Source organism: Heterodontus francisci, chromosome 26, assembly GCF_036365525.1.
Source record: "Heterodontus francisci isolate sHetFra1 chromosome 26, sHetFra1.hap1, whole genome shotgun sequence".
NCBI classification, from domain to species: Eukaryota; Metazoa; Chordata; class Chondrichthyes; order Heterodontiformes; family Heterodontidae; genus Heterodontus; species Heterodontus francisci.
Window position 1 is genome coordinate 65,770,037 of NC_090396.1, and position 15,403 is coordinate 65,785,439.

General features: G+C 45.1%; 1 long non-coding RNA gene across 1 annotated transcript; it reads right to left on the reverse strand.

Moving 5' to 3' along the window:
- Window positions 1-290: 290 nt before the first annotated feature.
- Window positions 291-15,179, reverse strand: LOC137384577 (uncharacterized). The gene is made up of 3 exons (XR_010977621.1): window positions 14,883-15,179; window positions 10,306-10,439; window positions 291-572 (listed from the first exon to the last, which is right to left on the reverse strand). It is a non-coding gene; the product is annotated as an uncharacterized lncRNA (long non-coding RNA).
- Window positions 15,180-15,403: the final 224 nt, after the last annotated feature.

Here is a 15,403-nt window from a genome sequence, read left to right on the forward strand (position 1 = left end):
GATTCCGATACCCGGAGCCCCCCTCACTGTCTCCGATACCCGGAGCCCCCCTCACTGATTCCAATACCCGGAGCCCCCCTCACTGATTCCGATACCCGGAGCCCTCACCGACTCCGATACCCGGAGCCCTCACTGTCTCCCATTCCCAGAGACCTCTCTCTACTGAAACCTCCATTCCCACATATGTCGCTAATTCAAACAGAACAGTTAGTTCCCACCATCCCAAATCATGTGGTGGAGGAGAGGGAGGAGCATTGAGAGAGAATGGTAATAAATCAAACATCACGCAGTTATAAAATAACATTTTATTATTGGACTTAAACAGCAAAAGGTAAATGAAAATATTGCCAGCAGTTTAGTTTCAACTTTGTAAATGAATTTGTGGCTCATGAGAGAGAGGTGAGTGGTCAGGCGGCTCACACAGGTACGGCGCTGACTGTGATGACTGCCAATTAGCCATCGGTAAGGACGAGAGTGATGGTGTTGGGAGTAGCATCAGGTGTGGTGGGAGCTGCCCCCTTTATACCATCTCTCAGATCCCTCAGGCGCTGCAGACCCCCAGTTGAGCACACCTGCAATAAGTAATCAATCACAGACAAAAGTGGTTCATTTTTATCAGAATGTTCCCAGTCTCCATCACTATCCAGTGACACATACTGGACAGTGGCCGCACACAGAATAAAGATAAAATCATCTTGTAAAAGAGATGGAAGTTGGTTTTTTGACTTGCTGCCCAGGTGTTGCAGATCATTGCTGAGATTTTGACTCATTCAAAGCCATCCACTTACACAGGGTTAAAATTGGGCCCCATGCCTCCCGTATTAGAAACCCCCACATTATCATTTAAACTGACTTCCATATATATGTAAACTGGATAATGGACAACCACAAGGAAAGTGAATAACAAAAACTTACTTAAACAGCCTCGCCCGGTCATGGATGCAGAGATTTGCCTGCAGAGGCCGGAGTTAAAATTGCAGTCGGGGAGCTGACAGTATCATTGGATCCCAATCTGCCTATTTAAAGAAGGACCCCGGCTGCTGCCAGTTCAGAACAGGAGGTTAAAATCAGGACCGGCATGAAATGGGCAGGGAAGTCACCCGAAGCATTTTTAACGTCCCATCCACTCGGTTTCCCAACAGGAGGACAGGATTAAAACCATCCCCTTCGGTCCTATCATTCACTTTCACTTGCTGACTGGCCTGATGATAATTTCAGACAGTTTCATCTTTTTATTATATGTATTTTCACATACATAGGTCTAGCACCAGCTAGACCTCATTGTCACAAGGCGAGCCTCCTTAAACAGTGTTCAAATCACACGCAGCTTCCACAGTGCGGACTGCGACACCGACCACTCCCTGGTGTGCAGCAAGGTTAGACTCAGAACAAAGAAGTTGCATCATTCCAAGCAGAAGGGCCACCCGCGCATCAACACGAGCAGAATTTCTCATCCACAGCTGTTACAAAAATTTCTAAATTCACTTGTAACAGCCCTTCAAAACACTCCCACAGGGGATGCTGAGACCATGTGGGCCCACATCAGAGACACCATCTATGAGTCAGCTTTGACCACCTACGGCAAACGTGCAAAGAGAAATGCAGACTGGTTTCAATCTCATAATGAAGAGCTGAAACCTGTCATAGCCGCTAAGCGCATTGCACTGTTGAACTACAAGAAAGCCCCCCGCGAGTTAACATCCGCAGCACTTAAAGCAGCCAGAAGCACTGCACTAAGAACAGCCAAGCGCTGCGCAAATGACTACTGGCAACACCTATGCAGTCATATTCAGCTGGCCTCAGACACCAGAAACATCAGAGGAATGTCTGATGGCATTAAGAGAGCTTTTGGGCCAGCCATCAAGAAGATCGCCCCTCTCAAATCTAAATCAGGGGACATAATCACTGACCAACGCAAACAAATGGACCGCTGGGTTGAGCACTACCTAGAACTGTACTCCAGGGAGAAAGTTGTCACTGAGACTGCCCTCAATGCAGCCCAGCCTCTACCAGTCATGGATCAGCTGGACATACAGCCAACAAAATCGGAACTCAGTGATGCCATTGATTCTCTAGCCAGCGGAAAAGCCCCTGGGAAGGACGGCATTACCCCTGAAATAATCAAGAGTGCCAAGCCTGCTATACTCTCAGCACTACATGAACTGCTATGCCTATGCTGGGACGAGGGAGCAGTACCCCAGGACATGCGCGATGCCAATATCATCACCCTCTATAAAAACAAAGGTGACCGCGGTGACTGCAACAACTACCGTGGAATCTCCCTGCTCAGCATAGTGGGGAAAGTCTTTGCTCGAGTCGCTCTAAACAGGCTCCAGAAGCTGGCCAAGCGCGTCTACCCTGAGGCACAGTGTGGCTTTCGTGCAGAGAGATCGACCGTTGACATGCTGTTCTCCCTTCGTCAGATACAGGAGAAATGCCGCGAACAACAGATGCCCCTCTACATTGCTTTCATTGATCTCACCAAGGCCTTTGACCTCGTCAGCAGACGTGGTCTCTTCAGACTACTAGAAAAGATTGGATGTCCACCAAAGCTACTAAGTATCATCACCTCATTCCATGACAATATGAAAGGCACAATCAACATGGCGGCACCTCATCAGACCCCTTTCCTATCCTGAGTGGCGTGAAACAGGGCTGTGTTCTCGCACCCACACTGTTTGGGATTTTCTTCTCCCTGCTGCTTTCACATGCGTTCAAGTCTTCTGAAGAAGGAATTTTCCTCCACACAAGATCAGGGGGCAGGTTGTTCAACCTTGCCCGTCTAAGAGCGAAGACCAAAGTACGGAAAGTCCTCATCAGGGAACTCCTCTTTGCTGACGATGCTGCTTTAACATCTCACACTGAAGAGTGCCTGCAGAGTCTCATCGACAGGTTTGCGGCTGCCTGCAATGAATTTGGCCTAACCAGCAGCCTCAAGAAAACGAACATCATGGGGCAGGACATCAGAAATGCTCCATCCATCAATATTGGCGACCACGCTCTGGAAGTGGTTCAAGAGTTCACCTACCTAGGCTCAACTATCACCAGTAACCTGTCTCTCGATGCAGAAATCAACATGGGAAAGGCTTCCACTGCTATGTCCAGACTGGCCAAGAGAGTGTGGGAAAATGGCGCACTGACACGGAACACAAAAGTCCGAGTGTATCAAGCCTGTGTCCTCAGTACCTTGCTCGATGGCAGCGAGGCCTGGACAACATATGTCAGCCAAGAGCGACGTCTCAATTCATTCCATCTTCGCTGCCTCCGGAGAATACTTGGCATCAGGTGGCAGGACCGTATCTCCAACACAGAAGTCCTCGAGGCAGCCAACATCCCCAGCTTATACACACTACTGAGTCAGCGGCGCTTGAGATGGCTTGGCCATGTGAGCTGCATGGAAGATGGCAGGATCCCCAAAGACACATTGTACAGCGAGCTCGCCACTGGTATCAGACCCACCGGACGTCCATGTCTCCGCTTTAAAGACGTCTGCAAACGCGACATGAAGTCCTGTGACATTGATCACAAGTCGTGGGAGTCAGTTGCCAGCGTTCACCAGAGCTGGCGGGCAGCCATAAAGGCAGGGCTAAAGTGTGGCGAGTCGAAGAGACTTAGCAGTTGGCAGGAAAAAAGACAAAAGCGCAAGGGGAGAGCCAACTGTGCAACAGCCCCGACAAACAAATTTTTCTGCAGCACCTGTGGAAGAGCCTGTCGCTCTAGAATTGACCTTTATAGCCACTCCAGGCGCTGCTCCACACACCACTGACCACCTCCAGGCGCTTGCCCATTTTCTCTCGAGATACGGAGGCCAAAGAAGAGAAAAAAAAATTTTCACAATGAATTTCAGCACACGCTCATTGCCTCACCTGCTGTGGATTGTTTTGCCAGGTTCCAGACTGGAACCTCAGTAGCTGCAAGCCAGGTATGGAGAGGGAGGGGGGTGGGGGGGTGGGGGGGGCGGGGGTGTTAGCGCTATAACACAGCAGCACCCATCCCCTCCCCCACCAACTATCCCACCCAATTCCGATCCTCCAGTCAAACTTTGAAAATCTCTTGGAGCAAAGTTCAGCTCTAAGACCCCCGGCTGTCTTCAAATGTACTTTCAAACATTCTGCTGCTTGTAATCTATTTTTACAGCTTGTTAGGAGACAAAATGGCTGACTAATGAAAACTGAAATATTAGCTCCAAAGCTGTCTTGCAAATCAGCCACTTTCCACATGCAGTCCAACAGGAGTCTGGAATCAGCAACAGACTTGACGGTGATGAATGGCCAGAAGTAGATGACGTAATGGCTTCAATGGCCCTATAAACATACACACTGAGGAAGCAGACCAGGCTTCTGAAGCACTCTGATAGCCAAAGCTGACATTATTTTAACTGTGTTTACCCAGTACAATCTGAGACATCTGTTATTTTGCATAAATGTGCTTAAAGCAACAGACTCCACACAAAAAAAGCCTGAAATTAGCATTCTGGGTTATCCGACTGCTCAGAAATGAATTTGCCTCCCACTAAACAAATGACCATTTCCATTTCCCCAGCGTATCAGTTAATGGGAACGGGAGCAAAGGAGGAAATGCAGCCTCCTGGATCTCTGTTATCCAAAAATAACATGAGCGGTTAATTCCTACTGTGAGGCTCATTGCCACTTCCCTGAACATTCAGGGCATTTTTAACGGAAACATTTTACAGGTCTATGGAGCAAAGAGCTGGGTTTTGGGACAAATTGGATAGCTCTCTCAAAGAGTTAGCACTGACATAATGGGCCAAATGGCCTCCTCATGCACTGTAGTTTCTATAACTGCAACACCCGCAGTGTTGTCGCAAATATTTTCTCCTCCGACAGCATTTTGATTTTATCCGTTGATCCAGTTTGACACCCTTGGCTGATTTAAGGACCAGTTCCTCTTCTAACTTGAAGACATCTAGCACATCGAACATTTTCACACGTTTGTGGTTTTCACACTTCCAAAACAGCAACACTAATTAGTGCCCATTGTAGTAAAAAAAATTTAAAAAGGACAAATCTGAAATTAAAGCAGGAAATGATGGAAATGTGCAGTCAGTCAGTCAGCCTCCATGAAGAGAAGAGGCAGGTTTTGACATTTGAATTCCCAAGAAAAGTACTCGCCCAAAATGCCCAAACACAATCTGTTATTGGACCAGTTATGCAGACATCATCAATTCAAACCCCACCACAGCAGTTTGAGAATTGTATTCGGTTTTTTTAAAACCTGGCAGTAAAAAGCTGCTCTCAGTTAAGATGGCCACGGAGGTATCGGATTGTTGGGTAAAATCCAACCGATTCACTAATGTTCTTTAAGGAATGCAAGAATCCTGGGAAATCCCTACATCGGGTTTTCCTGCTAATTAATGACCGGCTATACACTTCTTTAATTTCATTGTTGCATTGAATCTTATACTGACGTATATTTTTTTAATCCTTTTTGTGGGTGAAAGCAGCTGAGAGGTGACTTGACAGGGAATTCTGGTTCGGGCCTTCATTGACCAGGTTTTTCTGATCCTGAAGGCTTTGAAAGCAACCAAATAGCAAAAAGGTAAACAGCAAGAAATCTAGAAAAGCATGAAAACGTACAGGCTGCTGTGTGAGAAATAAAAGATAAACACCTCAGCAGAATCTCAGAGACCCAGACATGGGTAGAGCTAGGGGGACGGTGGTGTAGTGATTATGTCGCTGAGCCAGTAATCCAGAGGCCCAGACTAATGACCAGGGCGACAGGGGTTCAAATCCCACCACGGCAGCTGGTAGAACTTAAATTCAATTCATTAATAACGGTCTGGAATTAAAAATCTCAGTAATGGTGCCGTGAAACGATCATTAATTGTTGAAAAAACCCTTCTGGTTTACTAAGGTCCTTTAGGGAAGGAGATCTGCTGTCCCTACCTGGTCTGGCCTACATGTGACTCCAGTTCCACAGCAATGTGGTTGCCTCTTAACTGCCCTCTAAAGTGAATCAGCAAGCCCCTCAGTTGTATCAAGGCATAGGTTCAAGGACACATCACACCGCCACTTTATGACAGCAACTAGCGACGGGCATTAAGTCAGGCTGCCCTTTTGCGGTCACATACGGACCAGAGATGCCCATATCCCAAGAATTAACTAAAATAAACCTGTCTTTCATCTTTACAGATGCTGACTTGTATATTTCCAGCTTTTTTCTGGATTTTGTTTTGTTGTGTGTAACTGCGTGCTGTGTAGTCTATTTACTCGCCTGTATCTTTATTCACTCCTAGGCTACAAGCTAGGTTACACTGAGAGTCACGAATCTCTGAGGCCCTGCTGGATTGAAAGAGGCCTGTTACACATTGAATTTAATAAAAAAATCTTTCTCGATCCTTTCTCGTTAGATTGATTCCCAAATGCAGATGGTCTGTCTAGTGAGACTGGGTCAGCTGGCATGTGTGAAAAGTGTAGCCAAATAGGGCCAAGATTTGGCACATGTTGGCACTGTTCACCCTGCTTGCCAACATACATAATTGTATTTAGCAGGAATGCTAAGGCTTTGTGGTTTATCATGGTGCTGGAGAAGGTGCAAAAAGGATTTACAAGGATGATACTAGAACTGAGAGCTTAGAATCATAGAACAAAATGGCACAGAAGGAGGCTATTCAACCTATCGTGCCTGTACTGGCTCTTTGGTACAGCTAGCCAATTAATCAATTTTTAAAAGTTTTGTTGAACACTTTCACTTATTAGTTAGAAATGAAGTTAAGAACGACCCAATCAGGTAATGAAGATTCTGTTCGCTTCTCAACTGGCCATGGGACACTGCGAGGATGGACGTGTCAGTAGAGCAATGGTGGGGTGTGGGTGGGGGGGAGGGGGGAGGGGATGAGGCTGTGGCGATGGGAGATCATGTGATGAAACTTCCAGGAATACTTCCAGTTGGCAGCCCTATCATATTCAGGCTAACATTTGTAAGTGACCCCAAAAGGGCAGCCTGACTTCATGGATCTCTATCCCAGAAAGGAGTCAGTGGTAGTGGTTATGTTATTGGTCTACCAACCAAAGAACATGAGTTCAAATCCCATCATCCACACTAGTTTGCGAATTTGAATGCAGTTACACAAATCTGGATTTAAAAGTCTGATATCATTAAAAAGTGACCATGAATCTACTGGATTGTTGAGAAAACCCAACTGGTTCACTAAGGTCTATTAGGGAAGGAAATCTGCCAGCATTAACCAGTCTGGCCCACATGTGACTCCGCTCCCACATTGATGTGGTTGACTCTTAACCGCCTTCGGAAGAGGCCTAGCAAGACACTCCATCGTATCAAAACCATTACCAGTGGTTCAGGAAGACCCACCACCACCTTCTCAGGACAATTAGAGATGGGTAATAAATGGCAGCTTTACCAGAAAGGCTCACATCTGAATTAATTTCAAAAACTTGCAAGGGGCAAGCAAGGAAAATAAAAACAGCTGTGATATTCAGTGAAGAATGACCTTGGAATAAAGTGACTTAATGCTTCGTACGTGATCTACGTAGGAGTGAGGCTGGCAGGTACTCAGCTGTGTTGATATAAATATATCCTGCCTAAACTGTATCAAATACATACAGTATAACAAATACAGCACTTCTATATTCAGCACAGTCGTGTTTACTTACAAACATTAATGGATACCATGCGTCCTTTTTTTTATTGTTTCTATAACGGTGTTGGTTATGTTTTGAGCCCCAGTGTGTTACTTGTGTTGGCACAGCTACAGAAAGGAGGAGGTGGGGGACACATTAGTCATTGCGAATTGGGACAGTTGGATTGCACTGACAGATCGCCCAGCCTCCAGCATCCTGGTGGTCGTCTTGCCAGCAGGCACTGTGGCTTCTACCCTCATGTCAATCGATGGGTGGTTGGGAGTTGAGAATCTCACTCATCAAAAACAAACTAATCCTCTACTTGTGCTTTGAAGAACCCTCCAGAGACTAGCTACCTGGTGTAACCCAGATCAAATGGCACTCAACTGCATGGGCAGACTGCAGGCAATCCAAGACATAAACTAAATCAACATCCAATCCAATTCTGTTGTCCAGCATCTCGTGTGTTCATAACTGCAGGAGTGCACGTGTATTCCTACACATAATTTGCACTAATGTGGTAATCTCACTCTAGGGAGACATGTAGAAACAGGTGGAAAACATTGAGGTGCCACATCACTACCGTTCTGCACATGTGGAAGAACCCTAGGTTAAACAAGCTGAAGAGCACTTGCTGCTCACGCCCAGTATAAATTGTAGAATGGTTACAGCACAGGAGGCCATTCAGCCTATCGTGTCCATGCTGGCTCTCCGCAAGAGCAACTCACCTGGTCCCACACCCTGGCCATTTCCTCGTAGCTCTGCAAATGTTTTCTCTTCAGATAATTGCCCAATTCTCTTTTGAAAGCCACGATTGAATCTGCCTCCACCACACTCTCAGGCAGTGCATTCCAGATCCTAACCACCCGCTGCGTAAAAAACGTTTTTCCTCATGTCACTGTTGCTTTTTTCGCCAATCACCTTAAATCGGTGTCTGCTGGTTTTGGATACTTCCACCAATGGGAACAGTTTCTCTCTATCTACTCTGTCCAGTCCCCTCATGATATCGAACACCTCAATCAAATCCCCTCTCAACCTTCTCTTCTCCAAGGAAAACTTCCCCAATCTATCCACATAACTGAAATTCCTCATCATACTCGTGAATCTTTTCTGCACCTTCTCTAATACCTTAACATCCTTCCTAAAGTGCATCCAGAACTGAACATAATACTCCAGTTGAGGAGTGTTTTATACAGGTTTATCATAACTTCCTTGTCTTTGTAACCTATGCCCCTATTCATAAAGCCCTGTATACTTTATTAACCACTTTCTCAACCTGCCTGTCACCTTCACTGATATGTGCACATATACCCCCAGGCCCCTCAGCTCCTGCGCCCTCTTTAGAATTGTATCCTTTATTTTATATTGTCTCTGCTCATTCTTCCTGCCAAAATGAACCACTTCACATTTCTCTGCATTAAATTTCATATGCCATTTGTCCATCCATTCCACCAGCCTGTCAGTGTCCTCTTGAAGTCTATCACTATCCTCCTCACAGTTCACAATACTTCCAAGCTTAGAGTCATCTGAAAGTTTTGTAATTATGCCCTGTACTTCCAAACCTAGGTCATTAATATCTATCAGGAAAAGCAGGGGTCCTAAAACTGACTCCTGGAGAATCCCACTATATACCTTCCTCCAGTCTGAAATAAAACATTCAGCACTACTCTGTTTCCTGTCACCCAGCCAATTTCGTATCCATGCAGCTCCTGTCCCTTTATATTCCATGGGCTCTAAATTTGCTGACAAGCCTGTTGTGTGGCAGTTTATCAAATGCCTTTTGGAAGTCCATGTACACCACATAAACCGCATTACCCTCATCAACCCCCTCTGTTACCTCATCAAAAAACTCAATCAAGTCAGTTAAAGACGATTTGCCCTTAACGAATCCATGCTGGCTTTCCTTAATTAATCCACATTCGCCCAAATCACACTGTTGTAACATAACACATAAAAAGCAGGAAGACGCATCTCTCACTATTAGAAGGATAATGAGTTAGAAACCCAAGTTGCTGATGAAATGGAAAAACTACATTGTTCCCAATAAATCCCTTCATCTTCTTTAGCAATTTTATCTGTTCATTGGAGGCTGACAAAGCCTTTATCAATATCAGTAGACCCATGCAGGTTTTCTACCTGAATCAAGGCGAACAGTTGTCTCTGTATGAAGTTTGATGATGTTAGTATTTCGCTCTCTTTCCTGTCTTGTTTGATTGTATTTATGAGCTATGACTCGTTGTTAAGAAAAAAAGACTTGTATTTTAAACAGTCTTTCAAGACGTTCCAAGACTTTTTACAGCCAATGAATTACTTGTTAAGTGTAGACACTGTTGTAATACAACATATTACCAAATATGTGTTGCCTGTAGGGTTATAGGTCTTCAGCAATAAACATATTCTTCTAAGTACATAATAGCATTAGACTTCCCTTGTTTTATCAGTGCATGTAAAAGGCCACTTAGGAAACCAGCTTTGATCAAACTTATTATATCCATCCATAAGCAGAGATAAATATAACTGTATTTATTCTCCTCAATTTTTCAGAGAACACCTAATAGGCACTTAGAGCTTCCACAACCCATTAACACCCCACATAAAAAAGCCTTCAAACCAGGCTTATTGGCGTGTTACTTTTAATTGTCAAGGCAACCACTGTAGCATTGGGAAACCAGCAGTCCTTGCAAAAATAGTGATGGCAACTCACTTGGGAATGCAATGGCCAATGGTCACACAGTAACTAGGAAGGCCCTGGCTTTGATCTGTAGTCTGCACTGAGTTTGTTGATCTTGGCGATAGGAGACTGATACTGCAGCAACTCGGTCCGACTGTCTGGCATTCCTGGAGTGGAAATCAGCCAAGGTTAGAGTCATAGAGAGATACAGCACTGAAACAGGCCCTTCAGCCCACTGAGTCCACGCTGATCATCAACCACACATTTATACTAATCCTACATTAATCCCATTTTTTCCCTCTCACATCCCCACCTTCCCTCAATTCTCCTACCACCTACCTACACTAGTGGCACTTTTTTTTTTTACAATGGCTAATTTACCTATCAACCCGCAAGTCTTTGGCATGTGGGAGAAAACCAGAGCACCCGGAGGAAACCCACGCGGTCACAGGAAGAACTTGCAAACTCCGCACAGGCAGTACCCAGAACCGAACCCAGGTCACTGGAGCTGTGAGCTTGAGGTTGTGAAAGGCGCTATAGAAATGTTAGTTTTTCTCTGTGTCCATTAGCAACAGATGCCAAACTGCCCCTAGTGTGACAGACATTAAGGGCTGGTGTCACCCATTGAATCATACCTAAAAAAACACTCTAAGAACGGAGTGAGAATAATCATGTTACTAATCTGTATGAAATCATATTTGTTTCCCCCATAAATTAAATATGTATTTATAAAATGGCAGAAAATATGTCTTGTGATGTGTAACGTTACTCTCAAGTAAATGTTATTATCTATCTCTGACTTTGCTTGTACTGTATACACGTTTGTTTCCACATAACCAAAATAGCTCCGGGATTCCTTAGCAACAGACTCATTACTGCAATGGGCAGTGGACTGAGGCCCCACTTAAAGGGGGGTTCAGTTGTTGACTTGGATCCGGTAACAGGAGTGGAAATGATCTTCTGAGGGGAAGGGGAGAATAGATGAATGTGGAATAAATGACTAATTCAAGGGACCATCCTGGCCAGAATGAGCAGCATTCCCCCATCCTCCTGAAATGGCAGCTAAGAGTGAGTGTCAGTGGGTTTAGCCCATCTCCAAGACCTGGATTCAAACCCAGCTGAGACTGCAGAAGGTAGAAATCGGAATGTGTTGTGCCTGTTTCCTCGGGCGTAAAACAAGTATTGCGCATACTGATTTAGCAATGGGACGGCCTGCGTTCAATCTGCTCAGGTGTTGGTCCCAGCTGATGAACTCGTGAGGCCCATTCCCTAGGCTTAGACAATGAACGAAGGTGAATTATTTGACATGGGGTTGCAGGAGTGGGGGCAGTGCCACCAGACCTAAGCCTGGTCCTGTCCTCATACCCGACCTTCACACATTGCCACAGATCTCGCTAGGTAACAGGAACCCGAGCCGATTCCGCACCCCCTCTCCTCACCATCCCGTCTCCTTCTTAGCCCAGAGGTGCAGAAACTAAGCATAACAATCTTACACTAGTCTGGGTCAGCTTTCGTATTCAATTTAAAACAAGCTCACAGAGTTGATGTATGGAAAACAAGGAGTGGAAAAACCATAACAGAAGCTCAGGTGCTGTCTTATTAAGCAGGGTCAGTGGAGATAGTTCTATCGAACACAGTCACGCTGCATTTGGCTCTGCCTTAGCGGCACCTACTATTAGTTGGTGTATAAATTGCTACATTACAGATTTACAACTCAAGAAACGTCAATGCTTCACTGGACCTGGGGAGAGTGTCATGCCTTATTTCCAAGGAAGCTGGAGGCCTGTCTGACAGATACAGAATGAAGCGTTTTACTAAGAGCGATACCATCTGTTTTCTGCTGGGTTTTATTTTTCCTTCCTCATTAAGTTAATGTAATTGAATCAAAAGCACGTGTAATGTTGCTGCAGAGGGAGTTGGTCAGGTGGGGTCTGGAGTCCTTGTGGGCTCACTCATTGCCTGGTAGAAGGTACAGAGGGGAGGAAGTAGCAAAGATGATTGCTGTGTCCCAATGATGAGGGAAGGTTAAGGAGGTCGCATTTGTACTTTTGTTAGAGTCGAAGAGGCATGAAGGTCACCTCATTGATATTTTCACAGCAAATTAGACAAAACCTTTTCTCCTGAAGGATAATTTGATGTGGAATAAGTTACCAGGGGGCCAGTCAAGCAAGCGCTTGAGATAAATTTTAGAGGCAGCTTGTTGTATTTCAGAAGAGATTGAGAGGCAAAGTGAGAAGGTGAAGAGGTGAGGTTGAGGCCTATGAGAAAGGGGTGAACTTGTTGCGCCTTTTCCTGCTTTTATTCCTCTATTCTACAAAAAAATGCAGAAAGGGTTTCCAAAAGACACAGTTAGGTTTGGAGTGAAATCAGGAAGAAGGTGGGGAATGGTGTTAGTGGATTAAGTATTTGGAGCAAAAAGAACAGGATGGATTAGATGGACATTTACTCCCTCCTGATTCCCAACGTCTTTCCAGCAGAATCGGCAGCTGCTATATATTGAGTCAAACCCAGAACTTTAAACTGTGTCTTTCAAAATGCAGGATGGAGCATCAAGCCGAGGCCATTCTACTTACTAACAATTCTGATAGCAGCAAGCTTGTAGAATGAGGATGAGTAAAGACGATTGAGCTTGTTCCTTCCACAGACCGTGGACAATCTAGCACATCACAAATCCTAAATCTCCAATACACAGACCTTGTACTCTCCGCCCTGTCACAATCCATTTCATCTCTTTCCATAGACCATGTAAAATCCATTCCATACGTCCTTTTTAAATTCATTCATGGGATGTGGGCATTGTTGACAAGGCCAGCACTTTGTTCCCATTCCTAATTGCCCTTCAGACAACTGAGTAGCTTGCTCAGCCGTTTCAGAGGGCAATTGAGAGGCAGCTACATTGCTGTATGTCTGGCATCACATGTAGGCCAGGCCAGGTAAGGACAGCAGATTTCCTTCCTTAAAGGGCATGAGTGAACCAAGTGGGTTTTTATGGCAGTCCAGTAGCTTCATGATCACTATTACTGAGATGAGCATGATATTACAGATTTTATTTAACTAACTGAATATAAATCCCCCAGCTATCATGGTGGGATTTGAACTCCTGTCCCTAGATCATTAGGCCAGACTTCTGGGTTACAAGGGACATAACCACTATGCTACCATAACCATCTAGCATGCCCATTTAATCCCCTTCCATAGACCATGTACTATCCATCCCATAGATTCTAACCCACTCGTTTAATCTCATACACAGACTATGATCCCTGTATGAGTCAAATATCCTGAGTAAATCTACATCCCAGACTTGCTGCAATAGTATAATCAGCCTTTGGCAACTTTTAAGTATCAGTTCCTGGATGTGTTAGGATGTTTGTGTCAGTCATCTAAGTACTAATTTAGAATGCTAATACACAGGGCTTTTCCAGTTTCATTAACAGTTTACGTCCACCTGTCTGATTTGGGATGAAGCAGAGGAGGAGGGAGGTTTTCTTCACGAGAGGCGTTCCTGATACGAGCAAGCGTTTCCCATTAATTTCATCGTGCTCTCGGTGGAAATGCATTGTTTAAGTGAAGAAGAACCTCGGGAGCCAACACTTCAAATGTCATCCACCGTCAGTCTTTGTCAGGACTCCAGACCCTCTCAAGAGTTTAAAGGCAACATCTTCATGAATAAATGTGTGACAAGCTTCCTTTCGCTCCCAAATCCACCCCCACTCCTCTAATTTTCTCTCCTACTCTCCTGCTTCATCTAGGGTACCACGGCTCTCTCCCACTCCCTGCCCCTGCCCCTCTAGTACCCCACCATGTAGCCATTTTCACATGCGAGCACAGACATTGAATATCAAAGGCTATTTGTCTATGGCAGCATCATAACCTGAGTCCAATCCCGCCATTAACCAATGGCCAAAATGCACACACTCTCCATCAGAAGCCAGCAGATAGCAATCGCAAGTAAGAATCCTGGCTGATTTTCCCTTTTGCCAAACCAGGGACACTGGGCCCAACTGTGGTTCCCCTATTCCCAACACAGGGGAGATGAGCTTAACCCCTGGGGAGAGAGAAGAGGCAGAATATTTTCACCATGGTAACAACTCACTGATGCTCTTCAGCAAGGCTTATCTCATTGGGTCGGGTGTTTTGAAAAGGTAAATAAAAGGTTTGCCAAACACTTTTTCAAAAATGCTGCACCCCTTTAACTGTGATCTAACTCTCATGATTCAGAGTTGACTGTTTCTCCAAACTTTTCCCAGAGATTTTCCTTGAGAGGCACCTGATATCCTGAACTTATTATTGAAAGCTAGGATTGTTTTAATTGGATGAAATCCCAAAGGAGTAAATTGGCCGACGAGCTGTATATCAATCAAGAACTGCTGATGTTCCATTTTTCTTTTGAATCGGCACAATAAATCAGTAAAACTTTCAAAATATACCTGTCTTCAGTCTTTTTTTATGATTTTATAACTAAAACACATTTTGTTTTCTTTCAATTCTGTATATGTTGAGAAAGGCTGGGCCAGGCTCAACTTGAATCGATGGAGGGCCAGAGGCACACTCCTGTGCTCCTGGGCTAGCAAGGAAATCTTAATTAAAATAAAGGCTAAACAACTTACCAGTTTGGGCCTCTTCAGGCTCCGAATCCTCTATCCCGCTGTCTTCACTCGGCGGGAATGCCACGCTGGGTTATATTGCAGTCGCGGCCTGATGACATCTTCGGACCGCCATCTACATATGTAAAGAAGGACCCCGCCGGCTTCAGGCATCCATTCCTGCCGCCTGCTTAGAACAGCAGTTTCAAATTCAAGACAGCGGGCGAGGTTTGGAGAGGATGTCGGCGGGTACGTCTCTCGGTCAATTAGAACTGCCCAAGCGCCCGGTTTAAAGGTCGTGCAGGCAAGAGTTGAAAGCGGCCCCTTTGAGTCCAAAATAGGAAACTCAGTGAGGCACGGTTGGATTTATTTTAGAGTTGACTTACATTTCTATTTTAAAAATCAGCACTATTTGCCGGTTGAAAGGATTTTGCTGAGGTAAACATTTCCGGCTGGGCTGGTGTGGTGACATCAAAGTTGCAAAGATTGCATGTACTGACCGCCACCATCTCCTCCCCCTCCCCACCAAAGCCCCACTCCCCCAC